The sequence below is a fragment of the Simochromis diagramma genome, unplaced genomic scaffold (assembly GCF_900408965.1).
Source record: "Simochromis diagramma unplaced genomic scaffold, fSimDia1.1 OVJJ01000293.1, whole genome shotgun sequence".
NCBI lineage: Eukaryota > Metazoa > Chordata > Actinopteri > Cichliformes > Cichlidae > Simochromis > Simochromis diagramma.
This window is the reverse complement of record NW_024386801.1, coordinates 6,031,331-6,047,176: the sequence shown is the minus strand read 5'-3', so window position 1 is coordinate 6,047,176 and position 15,846 is coordinate 6,031,331. Positions and strand designations below refer to the sequence as shown.

Below are 15,846 nucleotides of genomic sequence, written 5' to 3'. Positions count from 1 at the left end.
ATGCACAATAAAGTTGTGCATAGTCTCTTAAAAATTCCCAGGGCTTCTCCCCTGGAGTAGTTTCACTCCAGGCCCTGTTGTAAGAAAAAACATTAGCCAGTGGTGTGTCCTGCTGTAAATCATGTGATTAACCACGATTAACCCTCTGCTGTGGAAAAAGTGATGTAGATGTTAGCGCAGCGCATCTGTATGCACACTTTCTCACAGTGACCTCTGCACTGTAAACAATACAAGGTCATGAATAACACACCGCTGGTAAATTCACAAAGACACAGAAAGTGGTAATTAAAAGGTTAAGTCAGGACGGCCCTAAAGCTCATGCAACCTGTTGCTGTCACCTTTCTGCTCCTGTAAGTAAGTAAGTAAGTAAGTAAGTAAAATTTATTTATATAGCGCTTTTCACAGATAAAAATCACAAAGTGCTTTACAACACAGAAAATGGGAATATAAAAACAATATAACAGTAAAAAGAAACATACATACATCCACCCTTTTGTCACTGTCTAGGTGGAGGTGCAATCTTGCATACTGGTGTCCAGTCAGTCAACAGTCAGTCCCCTTTTTTTATTTGCTGACAGTAGAACCTCTCGTGACGCAATAAGTTTCTACTGCCAGCAATGACGTCATTTCAAAAAAAAGAAAAAAGAATTTAGACGGGATTACCTCGCTGAATCCTTTTTGGCAGGGACTTGTTTTCTGATTGTCCCAAATAAGTGGCTTTCTCCCGAGCCCATTTTAATTTTGGAGAAGCTCACTTGCGATTGTTCAACGTGTTGTGTAGCGCTTTCGATTCCGATCTTGCAGGCCTGCTTGAAAAAGAGAAAATTGCCAAACAAAAAATCTCAGTGCACTGTTAAAATCAAAAAATATGAAGGCCTCTTTTTAGAAGTTGTCTAAGCATACTCTTTTAGAATAATAGATCAGGTTCAAAGTGGTACCAAAGGAAAATGCATCAGTAAATCTCCAAAACTTTCATCCACCAGTCACACCTCGCACAACAGCAATATTCTATTAGATAACGAGTGTTTGGTTTCCCCCATGTACCCAGATGTGTGTCATGATAAGACCTCCCTCACACATCAGAAACAAGAAACTCAATCTATTTGGTCTCCACTCATCTGACCCCCCTGCAGCATTCTGTTCACCCCTGCAATGATTCAATCATCCCTCCCCAAAAATAATACTAGTTCACTAGTCTATGTATCACTTCTTAACCCACTAAGTGAACCGGACAAGATGATGGTAACAGAAATGCATGCTTAAAATGCTATTTGGTCTTCATGAGCTTCATTGCATGTGTGTTTGTGTTAGTAGGATTAATGCATTTTTCTGTTTGTGTAATTTTTGTGTACCTCTCCTCTTTGCGGTGCTCCAGACACTTTTCAATTCTCCATGCAAGGCAGTCGTTTTTACTCCCAGTTTCCTAAACCCAAATTTCATTCCCACACAGCCTTCCTCCATGTTCTCCCCTGCTCCTTCCACTGTGGTCTCATCTCATCTCCCCCCTTGCAGCAGTCTAGTGAGAGTCAGTTGTCTTTCAGCTTTGTCCTGTGTCTTTAACACTCTCATCTTGCCATTTTTGCGCCGAAAGTGGCAAATGTCCAACTCAGGCAGTCTTTTCAAAGGTCCATTCACACACAGTGAAGGTGCAGCTCGTTGGAAATGCGCATCCATCCACCCAGTCATGATGATGCCATTTTTCTCCTTGCTGCCGCCGTCTTGCACAGCTGCTGCTGCTGGACCTTTTCTTCACTGCTCAGGATACTGCTGTGAGCTCTTGAGATCCATCTCGTTGTTCTGGAACTGCATTTCTTGTCTTCAGGGAGAGATTCTTGGAGCTTGTGTTCTCAGGGTGACAAAAACATGGAAGTTAAGCTGTAAAATAATTCAGCCAAAACTTGGCTTGAGTGTTTCTAATCATGTTAACCTATAATTTTCTTCCGACTGCTGCACGTGGAAAATTTATCCAGGTCTGCTCTTCACCTGCAAGTGACACACTGAGACATTTTGATCATTCTTCTCACTGCTTGAAACAACACATCTCCCCTCTCTGGTTCTGAACTCCCCTTTCTTAAAATCCCAGAGAGATTTTAGTTGTTCTACGTTGAAAAACACCAAACCCTCTTCCTATTTTTATTGCCTATTTTTATCAACAATTCTGCTAAAAAGAAATTTTTCGTGTGTCCACCCTAGAGGAGCTGGTGGCCTGCAGTACCACCTTCTCCCTCTAGTTGGAAACAACTTTTACACACATTTCTACACTCCTCTCTCTTTTTTTTTTTTTTGTTCCCCATTTTCAACATTTTGTAACCCCATTTCTCACTGTTTTTACACACACATCAACTTTTCCCACACAACCATTCTCTGCAATCTTACACACCACACATTTACTCAATTCTTACCATATAGTCACGCATTGAGTTTTGTCTCTGGCCGCCCGGTGGAGCACTGCTACTGGATCTAGATCCCATATTTACATTCAGAGCGTCCCCTGCAATGGCCTTTTCCCCTTCTCGGCAGAAAAGTGCTAAAATACCGTCACTCCACACACTGTATTGTGCAGACGTGATTATCAACGGTGGACTCGAACCACCGTTCCCTGTGATGGACCGGTGTTTTTGCAATTACTCTGGCAGACGACTGCTTTTCTTTTGCACAACACCGGAACCGAACACAAGCCTGTGGTCTCGAACCCCAGGATTTTCCTTCTGGAGACTCGAACTCCGGAGCAGCAAGCACTTCACTGCTCAGCCAGACAAAAAACTCCTCATAACTGTATACAAAGTTAGCTACAACTCACCCATCTGCAGGGGTCCCCTCAAAATGGTCTCGGTGGTGACTGAAACACACGGCTCCGTGACTCCTCCATTTCCTTTGCTTCAACAGCCGGTAGGACAAAGGTACCTTTTCCCTCAGGGGTGATCAGCCCGTTCACGGAACCGTTGTTCAGCAACCACACGGACCGTCCCATCTGGGTCGTCATTTTGTTGTGGAAGTTTTCTATTTAAATAAAGCCTGCAGACGAGTGGTGAGCGGTAGCTAACATTCTTTAATCCAAACACACAAAGACAACAGACAACCAAGCTTGATGGAGCGCCTACATGACCACGGGGCAGGGTCAGCAGAGTCTCACTGAGCCTAGCATGGCTCTCAGTTAAATACCTTCTCCAGGAACAAAAGGCAGTACACAGCTGTTTCACACCTTAAGGTTTACACTCCCTTGCTACTTCCCAGAGTCCTCGAAGAGACAAAAGACTCTGGTCTGCTTCCCCCAACTTCCTTACTACACCCCCACCATTTGTCTTCAGTATGGGTGTCAGACATGTTAAAATCCAGTGGCACCAAGGCATTATACAAAAATAATGCGATTAATACATAAATGAAAGAAATTCCTATACATGACCCACACCCATTTTCACACCTTGGCTCGTATGATTAGGTAGGGCTTAAAATCTGGGACTCTTCACCAGTTGCTCTTAGAACTGAAGAAGCTTCTCGGATGAGAGGTGAAACATCTTCAAGAAAATTAAAGAAGTCCGGACGCTTTTCTTTCCAAGCTCCTAAGACTATACTGAAATATAATTTTTCATTCCTATTGAATGGCTGCTTCCAGCCTTCCACCCTTTTCTCCAGCTCCTCTAAACTAAACACATTTTCCTTTGGCAGCCCACACTCACTGCCTGAATTACTCAGCCTCAAAATCAGATACCGTCACGAGTATATACTTTAGGGAGTATTCAAAAGCTCACACTTATCCTATTTCAAGAAGTTGATTCTGACAAACTCTTCCCAGTGAGCCTCTTCATTATCCACATGTCCATCTACACCCACTTTTCTCCACTGATGCATCTCCCATGTCAGTTTCTGTGTTCTTGAGGGTGATCTAGCATCTCTCTGAAGTGACTGCTATTGCTCTGCAATGATGCAATGGTGTAAACACCTATAACTGCACTGTGCATTTTTAGTGTTAGATTAATGTGTATCTAGTACTTTTCATATAAACAAGCCAAAGCACAATAGACTCATACCAGACTGATACTGTTTTTTCAGGTAATATGAAAAAATAAATAAATTATGTTTTAATTTACAACTTCTAGCACGCTGTAATGCTATTCCGCATAGGGTTAAAGGTTTAATTATGTTTATTTTTACTGCATTACACAGACATGACCAAACACAAAAAATATATGTCTTGGTAAAGGGAGTTGCGAAATGGAAAGAAGCAGATAAAAAAGAGACTTAAGAAACAACTCAATTCATAATGAGCGATATCATATGTGAGTAACGAGGCTTTGATAAACATATAGACCTCTACGTGCAAACAGTATTTGCAGAGAAGCTGTCAAAGTTTGAGGAGCTCAGCGGATGAGTCATTTGCTGTATGGAAATGAAACGGAGCAAAAATGGGTCCCTGCTCTACCTTCTAAAACCTCCTACAATAAAAATTAGCATCTGAAAAAAGCAAACACTGTAACTTGGCTGTCCATGAAGAGCTTTAAAACTAACATTTGAGTTTTACTAGAGGGACATAATAGCCTGGGTGGAATATTAAATCTGATGCATTTGGTGACTGGTGAGAAGGATCTCACATTACGAGCAGAGCATGGCTATAGGGAGCGTTTGGAAGCCAGGCTGTCCTCACTGCCTCTGACGTTCTTTAACCTCTTTTTGTGGCTTTGAAACCTCATGTCTTTGGCCTGCAGTCACTCTCTATTTATGCAAGAAAATAAAGAAGAGAACGCTGCCCCTCCTAAATCTGTAAACTGCAATTAAGCTAAATTCCAAGTTTATTTCCAAAATGCCGTCCTTGCTCCAGACCATGTGAGAGACTAGAGTCTAAAATTATCACACTTTTGGTCAGAAGGCCAAGATGAAGCCAAAGCTAGGACTGTCTTCTCACAGGCCACAGGATCACAAAGACGATTTGTGGCTGAAACTACTGTAATAAAAATTTGTATGGATATGATTCAGAAATATAAATCTATCACATAAAACTAACATTGCATGGATGAAAATGTGCAGACTGAAGTGTTCCTGCTTTTACCAAGGGGACAAATGAAAAGAAAATTTGATGGCATCTGGCTAAAATGAATGAGCTATGCCTATTGTTTAATAATCCACTCAAGCTCTGAGAAACCAGTCTCGTGCAGTGAGACAGCTTAAGTAAAGGCATCCAGCTCTTCTAACCATCTACATTCAAACAAAAAGCAGTCCACGTGCAGCAGCACATCTCTTTCCTGTCTCCCTGTGTCCCTCTCTCTGTCTCTTTCGCTCTGTGTCTCTCCATCATGTGTTTACACATTGGTAGAGTAAGTGCCAGGGCTGTAATCGGAAGTCTACAACCGTGTCATTTGGAAGACTGTTGTCTTTTCCTGGGATCGTGGTGGTCAGCAGAGAAAAACAAGATTTACATCTCACAGGGAGGGGTAAAGCATCAACCATGCATTATCCCCTATTGGCTGTGGTCAAAGATGGGCGTTAACATGTGGGAGAGGTAGACGAAAAGACGAAAAGTCAAAATTTACCCATGGGAGAAATTTTTATATCAAACGCTGCAGAATCTCGTGAAAAAAACGGGGTTTGTGTCACACTACTACTACTGAGCATATCCAGAGCACACATTTTCTTCTTGAGTCATCAAACAAGGTATGTGGTAGCACTTACTGGCATCATATGCTGTCAGGCTTCAAGAGACACCACTACCTATAAACAAAAGAGAGTCGAGTGTAAATACAGTTCATAAAATGCCAATCTGTGGTCTTGGAAAAGAATGAGGGTATTTCTATTTTTATTCATTTTTTTGTTTTCCATTGTGATTGCCTTTGATATCAGAGCAGCTTTCCACTTTCATTTGGAAATAAAAAAAATAACAACCAGTGCTTAATTAAAGCTTCCTCTACAGCACTTTTATTACAGTTTTGTTTACTTCTTCACAGTGTTTACTGTTTATTTCTTCTAAAATCATGAAAGATTTACCAAGAAAGGCCTTCTTTCACCTTCTGGAAAGAATTAAACAAAGATGCTTAGAGGGAGCTATATTTTTCAGCATGATTGTCTAAACCTGGCAACATGGTTAAAGACAGGAAGATTATAAGATATAGAAGCCTGAATGAAACCGACATACCTTTTTCATCCATATCCAGCATACTAAATATTTTAACAATAATGCTTAATTCATAGGGAATAATCTACTCAACTCCACAGTTGAATTTTCTTTACCAGTTATCACATATTTACACAAAAATGTTCATAATGTGGAAATGTTACTGAAAAGCTGATATTACTGTGTTCATTACATTAATATATGGAAAAACTGTGTTCTGACTGAAAAGCAGCAAAAGTCAGATGCCCCAGCAGTGCTATGCCCTGCTTTCAGATGACTCCAGCCAGACAGACACGCTTAATCCTACACAGGTTCAAAGCTACGCCACATGTGGCATCAACCTGACAAGAATAAAAGAAAAAGACTCAAAGAACAAAGAGACAACTGTGAGTAATGTACTCACGTCTGTTTTTCCCAGCTATGTGTGCGCGTATGTGTCTATTTATACAGATAATATAATTCACATTTCATTGGTGGGTGTGGGTTCTCTCAGCAACCCCACAGAGAATAATATGTTCTTTTTCTTGTCTGTGATTGCTGACTAAGTTTGGGAAACCATGCTTTTTTTTGTAAACATGACTCACAAAGCTGTATCCCCCACCCCATGAAACACAGAGTTGATCATCCAACAATGCAGGGTGCTTACTAAGACCAAACATTCAAAGAGCAGGCGCTCACATATTGAGAAAAAGCAGACATGAATATGATGACACATAAACATTCCTTCCCTTAGATAAATAAAAAGTATTGGTTGTTTAAAGCATTTTGTTCAGTGTGCGTGGAGCTCAACACGTTTACTCGTTCGTCTCCTTCATTTAAAGGACCTTTTAGTTTCTTTTACCATTTCAGCCAAAGATGAGATGAGTAACTATTTTTCAAAACTAGTTTCAAAGAGCACAGATAATCCTAAGGTGTTATTTAACACCATTCACCTGCTGTGCCATTTTTTATTTTCAAAAGAAGATTCAGAAAATGTTGCAAATTTCCTGTGTAGAAAAAAGTGTCCTTCAGTTAGCCTGTTATTTTAAAAGGTAATTATTATTCTTCTTTTTTTTAAAACCTGTTTCTTTACATGAACTGATCAAATTAGTTGACTCAATGAAAGTATCCACATGCCTTCTTGACATGTTACCTGCATCTTTATTGAAAAATGTCTTTCAGTCTGTCTGCAATTTCTGTTTCTGGTACATTTGCTCCATGTTCAGCACATTTTGAGACAGTTTAAAGACATTTGTTATCACTGCTATGCAGATGACATTAAATTGTATATCTTTTTAAAGCCTCAAGATGTTTCTAAGTTACTAAGTCCTCGTATAGGTATGTAGATTCTATTAACCTTGAAGTAATTTTTTACTCAACTCCCTCTTTGCTCTTCTGCAACTGCGCTCTGCTTCGCTCTTGCTTTTATCACTTTATTGCAAGTTGAGTTCCACACTGTTAAATGGAAATTATTATTCATGCCTTTATTTCATAACACCTGGATAAATTTAAATCATTATTTACTCATCTTACCAAAGATTATGCTGGACCTCTACAGGTTGTTCAGAATGCTGCCGTAAGGCTCCTGATTAAGTCTTCTAAGTAGTCACATACAGTCCAAATCAAAAGTTTAAGACCACTTGTAAAATGGCCAAAAAATCTTATTTTTCATGCATTATTCAACCATTTTTCAACCATTTTTCATGGTTGGATCTTAAGAAGGTTCCAAGTAGAGCTTCAAGATGCAACAAAAAGAAATGGGAGTGAGACAAAACATTTTTTTTAGCATGCAATTTACTGAAAACAACGCTTAAACTGAAACAGGCTGTTTTACAGCTGATCAAAAGTTTAGGACCACATGTCTTTAAAAGGCCAAATCTGTACAAAAATGTGAATTCATTGTCATTTTCTGTCAGGTAGCCAGACTGTCATGATGTTCTGATGGCAAAGGCAAAAAAAACTTTCCGTTTTTGAACGTGGTCGGGTTATTGCATAAGCGGGGACTCTCGCAGTGCTATCGCTGCTGAGGTGGGACGCAGTAAGACAGTCATTTGGAATTTCTTAAATGATCTTCAGGGTTACGGAACAAAACAGTCAAGTGAAAGATCCCCAAAAAATTCACCAGCACTGAGCCAGATGATCCAATTGGCTGTCTGTCAAGACACTGGGCGATCCTCAACCCAAATTAAGGTCGTAACTGGTGCCACCTGCATAACCATCAGACAGCATCTGAGCCTAAAGGGCTTTAAAAACAAAAAACGTCTTCAAAGGCCTCATCTGACACAGAACTGACTGTTTGGATTTTGCAAGAGAGCACCAAACACAGGAATTTGAAAGGTAGAAGAAAGTTTTATTCTCTGATGAAAAAAAAATTGTAACCTTGATGGTCCTGATGGTTTCCAATGTTACTGGGATGACAAGAATATCCCACCTGAGATGTTTTCAATGCTCTACAGTGGAGGGGGGTGCCATAATGGTCTGGGGGGGCTTTTTCCTTCAGTGGAACAATGGAGCTCCAGGAGGTGCAGGTGCATCAAATGGTCGCTAGCTATGTCCAGGTGTTGCAGAGAGCATCCATCATGACTGAGGGCACCGTCTGTGTGGTAATGACTAGGTTTTTCAACAGGACAATACAATACACAATACACAAGGACAAGGGACTTCTTCCAGGAGAATAGCATCACTCTCTTGGACCATCCTGCATGTTCCCCTGATCTAAATCCAATTGAGAACCTTTCGGGATGGATAACAAGGGAAGTTGCCCTTCGTGTGGCCCTGTTCACCATTTGGAGAAACATTTCCCTTTACCTCATGGAAACGCTTGCATCAAGCATGCCACATCTGGGGCTCTTCTCAGCTCTTCCCAGGAGGGTGGCACGGATGCCCCTCCGATGGTCCTCCTTGGGCTCTCGCACTCTGGGGCCTCTGGATGTCTGGGGCCTGGATCTCCTCCATGCCTGCTTCATGCCCTGGGGGACAGGGCTATGGCTGTCTACATCCTCTAGCAGACCATTACATGGGGAAACCTTTTGAATACAAGCGCGCTGATCCACACAGGTGTGCACACGGGTGTTCACTGTTCATAGACATAAACTACACCTCTATTGGCTGCTATTTCCAAGCACATTGTGCGCTGTCGGTCCTGCTTGCTACACAACAACATTCAATATTTAGTATTTACTGCTGTTTACACTTAGCTACATTAACGTGACGTGACGGTGTTGTGCTTAGTATGTTGCTCAGGTTTTTTTGCTTGTTTTCTCTTCTTTTTCTCTCAACAGGTGATCCAGGAGATTTTTTTTCCTCTTCTTTCTCTTTTTAAGTGCCCTTTCTCACTGTCCCTCTTCCCTTCTGTTTTTCTTTTCCTTCATCTTTCTTTCTCCCTTTCCTATCCCTCAGTCATGTCTGTCCCGTCTGTAACAACTGAAAATAAAATAAAATAAATAATAACAACAAAGGTCGATCAAATGGACCAATACGGCAAGGCCGTGATGATCCATTTGGCAAAGTAAATCCATTGGGTATCCTTGACAACAATTCTGACGGCTAAAGAACCAAATGGGACAGGCAAAAAAAAAAAATAAAAAAAAAAGCATGCCACAACGAATTTTTGAAGTGATGAACAATAACAGTGGAGCTACTCATTACTGAGTTCATGGAACAGGTTTTTTTGGAGGTGTGGTCCTAAACTTTTGATAAGCTGTAAAGCAGCCTCTTGCAGTTTAAGCATTGTTTTCAATAAATTGCATGCTCAAAAAAATGTTTTGTCTCACTCCCATTTTTTCTTGTTGCACGTTAAAGCTGGGTTTTTTTTTGCCATTTTTCAAGTGGTCTTAAACTTTTAATCGCGACTGCAACACTGTTGCTAATTCAGTTGCATATTACCTTGTCAAGGGTCCTTAGCATACAAGAAAAGAACGAAAGGAGACTAAAGGTTTTGCAACAGTGGCTAGCATATTTTATAAATAAAATTTTACTTACTTAATTACCTTTACTTCATGTTGAAAATTAAACAGGTCAACCAGCTCTCGCTGGTCATTCAATAAATGCAAGATGAGCTTAAAGTACATATGAAATGATCCTCATAATCAATTGCCTATTAAAACGTGTCAAAAATGCATGCTTAGCAAGATCACAATGTGGAATATTTGAGGCTAGAGTTTCTCTTCTGTTGTAATAACATTCAGAAGTTTATTAATGCTGTTTTTTTGAATTAGATAAATACCACATATAGACTAAGGATCATAGACTAATTGAAGGTGTGACCCAGTTAACTGTCTTTGGGTAAGAGGACCCAAGCAGGCCCTAAAAAGGCTTGTAGTGAGTGATCAAACTTGTAAGGTACCCCTTTTTCCAAGTGCTTGACTATATCATATAAAAAAGAGAGCAGTTTGTAAAAATAAATAAATTTACAAGTATAATAAAAGAGTGAATAAAAAAAAAAAGATTTATTCTGAGAATTAGGCTCAGGCACATTCTCAGAAATACTATCCAAACATTCATACACAGTGAGCCATAATAAATGGATTTGAACACGTCTAGTGGGAGTTCATGAACATCTGTGCCACATACTGCATCACAAAACAGCAGTTCTATTTGAATTATGACCATCTTCACTGTAGAAGGTAACACAGCACTCAACTATTTTAAATATAATTTTGGATTTCTGCCACATTACTATTGTCATTATTGTTTTCTGCACATTACCAGTGCTGGACATATGAATGTGCTACCACATCCCTGCACTTCTGTGTTTTTGTGTTTACATCTGAATATACACACAGCTGGGCGCTTGCAATTTATGCCCATTAACCTTGCGCTCTGGGACCACCCCAGCATGTTGGAGTGTGAAGGTAAACATTTACCAGTGAATTCAGGAGGGGGAAGCTCTACTGGAGTGTTGCTGTATTATGAAGGCCAAATACTGCTATATTCAATCCAAACAGTCAATGTGAGAGTCAGGGGACTTAGAGGCCATGGTTTAAATAAGAGATGTTAAAAAACAAATCTGTATTTTTAACAACTGCACATATTTCATTTTGACCTAGTTTATATCACACAAAGATAATTTGCATATATCCACGCGTCTAGTGTGATTGTTAGATAAAAAGCACTTTGCTGTAGAACGTGCTTGTGTGAATGAGACATGCTGTATAAAGCACTTTAAGTTCTCAAGTAGAGTTGAAACACACTATCTGCCTTTTACTCTGTGAGGAAACACAATCACGTCATAAAAGAGCATGATATATGAAACTCAAACATAATGTTTTAGAGAGACACTATGCAAACATGTTTTTCCGCCACAACAGGATTATGTGACTTAATGCATCAGACATTCTGGCATGTCACAGCAAGAAAAGCACAGGTGTAGAAAATATATCAATAATGGCCACACTTGATTTAGGAGTGTCAGGATTCTGAATCTCTGTAAGCCAGCAAACTATCATAAATAACTGAGACACCAGAATGGATCCATTATGTTATTTGTCCACCCATGTTTTTCTCCTCTGTGATAACTCAAAATTATCTGCACATACCATAATTTGTCACGTAGGCTATATCCCAAATATCTGGCTTGTTCCCATTTCCTTGTTGGTATTTGTTATGAATGACAATAATGCTCACAAACCAAGCACCGAATGGTTGACTGATTTTCTAGCCGGGGTCAAATCAAGTAATGTGAATTTTCTGAAAATATGTGGTATGTGGGCAGAAAATCTGAGGTTTGGAACCAAGCTTTGATTACAGTAGGTAAAGCAACTGTAATAAGAGGGCCAGGGCAAATGTAAAATTATACTAAATTTCATGTTCATGTTAGTTAGGCACAGATGTCCATGTGCAGCCAACGATTTATGACTGCACAAGTGCACTGCAGAGGCACACAATGTAGCATAAACAGAACCGCATGTGTGTCCACATCCATGACTGTTTCTGAGTGTATCAGGGTCTTTAAAAACTGGAGTGCTAACCTTACTGGTTTATGACCTCCTTATGAACTTGTGACACCATACTGCATGTCTGTGATTGATGTTTGCTTTAATCCTTCATTCCCCAGGTTTTCTTTTTCTATTTCTTTAGGACTTCTAACATCCAGGGTAAGAACAAATGTTTAAGGTAACTAAAAATAAAATTAAGGAATCCATATATATATAATCCACATATTTCTTACATTTCGTTTGTCATTTTTTTCAAGTAGGAAAGTCTGCACCAGAACCAAAGACACAGACGGCACATCCTAGTCGTATCCAGGCAGCACAGACACCCAACAAGAGGAGGCCACAGCACTGCACAAGCCAAGAAACAGATCCAAAGCACAGGAAGGACACTAGCCAGCATAACCAGGGTGCTGGGACACACGCTCAGTGGCACAAGATCACCCAGACCTGTATGGCGTTATTTTTGTGCCACTATTCTGAGAGCACGTAAAAATAATTTGCAGGTACAAGTGTTGCATTTTGAGAAGAAATTTATTTTGAGCGAAGAAAAGCTAAATTTGAGTGAACAAAATTCATTGCTGCGTGCAAAAAATGTATTTCAGTGTTTGCTATTATCCATACACACACACAATAGCAGCCCCTCTCGCTCAGTTTTTGCATTTGCGCTTGCTCGAAATATGTTGCTTGGGCTCTCAACTTTTCTGCCCGTGCGCGTTAAACTCTTTCTGTACACCGTTATATTTGTGCCACAAAACCAGCCAATCACAGACTTGGATGCAAAAAAAATCTGATTGGCTGTTTTGGTCTCCAATCAACTCGAAATGACGAAATGCAATATCCCAGAATGCATTTCGTCCAAAACTGAAACGAGGCTGATTGGAGACCAAAACAGCCAATCAGATTTTTTTTGCATCCAAGTCTGTGATTGGCTGGTTTTGTGGCACAGTTGAACGCACTTGGGCAGAAATGTTGAGAGCGCAAGCAACACATTGCGAGCAAGCGCAAATGCAAAAACTGAGCAAGAGGGGCTGCTATAGGGCTTTGGAGCGTGATGTCACGGGGGTGGGCGTGGAAAGGATTTTGGCCTGATGCGCCATTTTCCGGGTCCAAACAAAGCGCAAGCGACAAAGGAGCGAAAGCACACACAACAGCCATGGTTCGTACTTGCTGTGTGGTCGGCTGCAATGTTCGACCGCACAGCCGACACAGGAACAAGCTTAAAAAGGGTTTGTCTTTTTATTCTTTCCCAACCTGGAAGCAACATGAGGGAGCTCATATGGGGGATACCAAGCTCATACCAAACACAGGCGTCTAGCCTGAATAGCAGCTGTGAGACGAGCTGATATCCAGTTCGCTTCCATCTCCAGATATCACTTAACTTACCGGACATTTTCATTCCGGTAAGTTCTATATATGTTCATATCACTCTTTATAGCTTAATAATATTATCGTTGGTGGTCTCGGAGGTTATAGAAATTGCGAACAAACATCGAATGGAGTGACTTTGCAGACATACGTGTTATGTAACGATTCGCTAATTCTTTCTCACAACTGTAGGGAAGCCTGCCTATGAAATGTATCTTGCCCGATTATCAATGTGGTAGTTTGCATCAACTTTACAATTATGGGCACATAATATGACAACGACATTTTAGCAGTTCATTGATAAATGTATAACATCAACTGTGATAGGGGGTGAACCATGGCTATTACGCTCGATGCACTCCAGCTGACTTACCTTGGTTTGAATGACGACGTACTCACAGTTTGGCGGCTTGAAAATAGCCAAATCTTGCACCCAGCTGTTTGTAAATTGAATGTGCGCCTCCAGTGACTTGGAGATTACGAAATTACGAAACTGGTTTGCAGTGTAAGCGCATTTTTGCCACATTTTTTGCACACAGCAATGAATTTTGTTCACTCAAATTTAGCTTTTCTTCGCTCAAAATAAATTTCTTCTCAAAATGCAACACTTGCACCTGCAATTTTTTTTTTACGTGCGCTCAGAATAGTGGCGCAAAAATAACGCCGTAGACCTGTCCCCTCACCATCCCAGGACAGAGCAAAAGGTTACCCCAAGGGAAAGAGAAGGAAAGGAGAAAGAGAGAGGCCATAACAGATTTTCTCCCAACAATTCAATTTAATTCAATTCAATTCAATTCAATTTTATTTATATAGCGCCAAATCACAACAAAAGTCGCCTCAAGGCGCTTCATAGATACAGAGAAAAACCCAACAATCATATGACCCCCTATGAGCAAGCACTTTGGCGACAGTGGGAAGGAAAAACTCCCTTTTAACAGGAAGAAACCTCCGGCAGAACCAGGCTCAGGGAGGGGCGGGGCCATCTGCTGCGACCGGTTGGGGTGAGAGAAGGAAGACAGGATAAAAGACATGCTGTGGAAGAGAGACAGAGGTTAATAACAGATATGATTCAATGCTGAGAGGTCTGTTAATACATAGTGAGTGAGAAAGGTGACTGGAAAGGAAAAACTCAATGCGTCATGGGAATCCCCCGGCAGCCTACGTCTATTGCAGCATAACTAAGGGAGGATTCAGGGTCACCTGGTCCAGCCCTAACTATATGCTTTAGCAAAAAGGAAACAATGCCACCCAAGTCAGGGAAGGACAGAAATACCTTTTCATATGACTACAACTGCAGTTCAGGCAGCCCTTATGAGCAAGCACTTTGGTGACAAAGGGAAGGAAAAACTCCTTTTTAACAGGAAGAAAACTACCGCAGAATCAGGCTCAGGGAGGGGCGCCATCTGCCGTGACCAACAGGACATCTGCCAGGTGTGGGGTATCATTTCTAGGCACAATTTAGGCTGCTTTGTAGCAACTGAGCTTTTTAAAATGCCATAGCCTGCTTGAATATTCTTGCTTACTATGTCCAAACCTTGTTTGCAAAAGCGCATTTGTTGCATGTCACAAAGCTTAAATCATCTCAAACAGATTTCTTGAATATGAAGTAATTTCTCAGTACTCAAATGGCCTCCACAGACACCAGATCTCAATCAAATTGAGCTCCTTAGGGATTTGGCTTGCATGATGGATGTGCAAATGTGCAAAAGTATATCCAACACTTTGTTGAATCTATGAAATGAAGAACTCGTCTGTTTTGTCCTGAATACAAAACAGGGTCCAACCAAGTACTAGCACGGTGTACTCATGAGTATCAGTGTGCTAATATAACTTGTAAAGAAAGGTGATGTGTATTTTCCAGTAGATTTGAACTCAAACATATAATGGTACCCACAGTAATGACTGCCTGTGGAAAATCTTCACTCACTTTCTGTTATGATTTGGTAATGAATCAGAGTCATAAAGGATGCAGACAGACACACCACCCACTGTGAACACTACACCTTCAAACACCTTCACCTCAGTATTGTACAGTCAACCTGCTGCTGATTCAGACATTACATGGCTTTCATCTAATTAAAAGATATCAGGCGTTTGACTCATCTCTGATGAGAACTGATTCATTAAACCTCATGATATTTTTATTAATAGCGTGATACAGCTGTTGTAATCTCTCGACAGACTGTCTGACTCTGCACTGTTTCCATATAGTATGTGTTCAGCATTCAAGTTCCATCTGGCAATAAAATGGCAAATGAGAGTGGAAAAAATAAAAAGCTAATAGTGGTTCAAAGAACCAGGGATGGTATAAAAGTATTGATTGAACAAATAAACTAGTAAAGTCAACAGAGGAAAGGATAAAGTAGTTTGTCACTTCCTTGCAATGTAAATAAACAACCACAACAGATGTCCCTGCTTCATATTTACCATGCCAGCTTGGTTCTCTTATTGTGAGCAGAAAGC

General features: G+C 40.5%; 1 protein-coding gene across 1 annotated transcript in view; it reads right to left on the bottom strand.

Moving 5' to 3' along the window:
• Positions 1–15,846, bottom strand: part of LOC120729607 (zinc finger protein 469) — a 200,499-nt gene that overhangs the window by 77,672 nt on the left and 106,981 nt on the right. Inside the window, 1 exon segment of the mRNA XM_040025336.1 lies at positions 5,665–5,703. The gene's annotated coding sequence lies outside the window, so the exon portion shown is untranslated.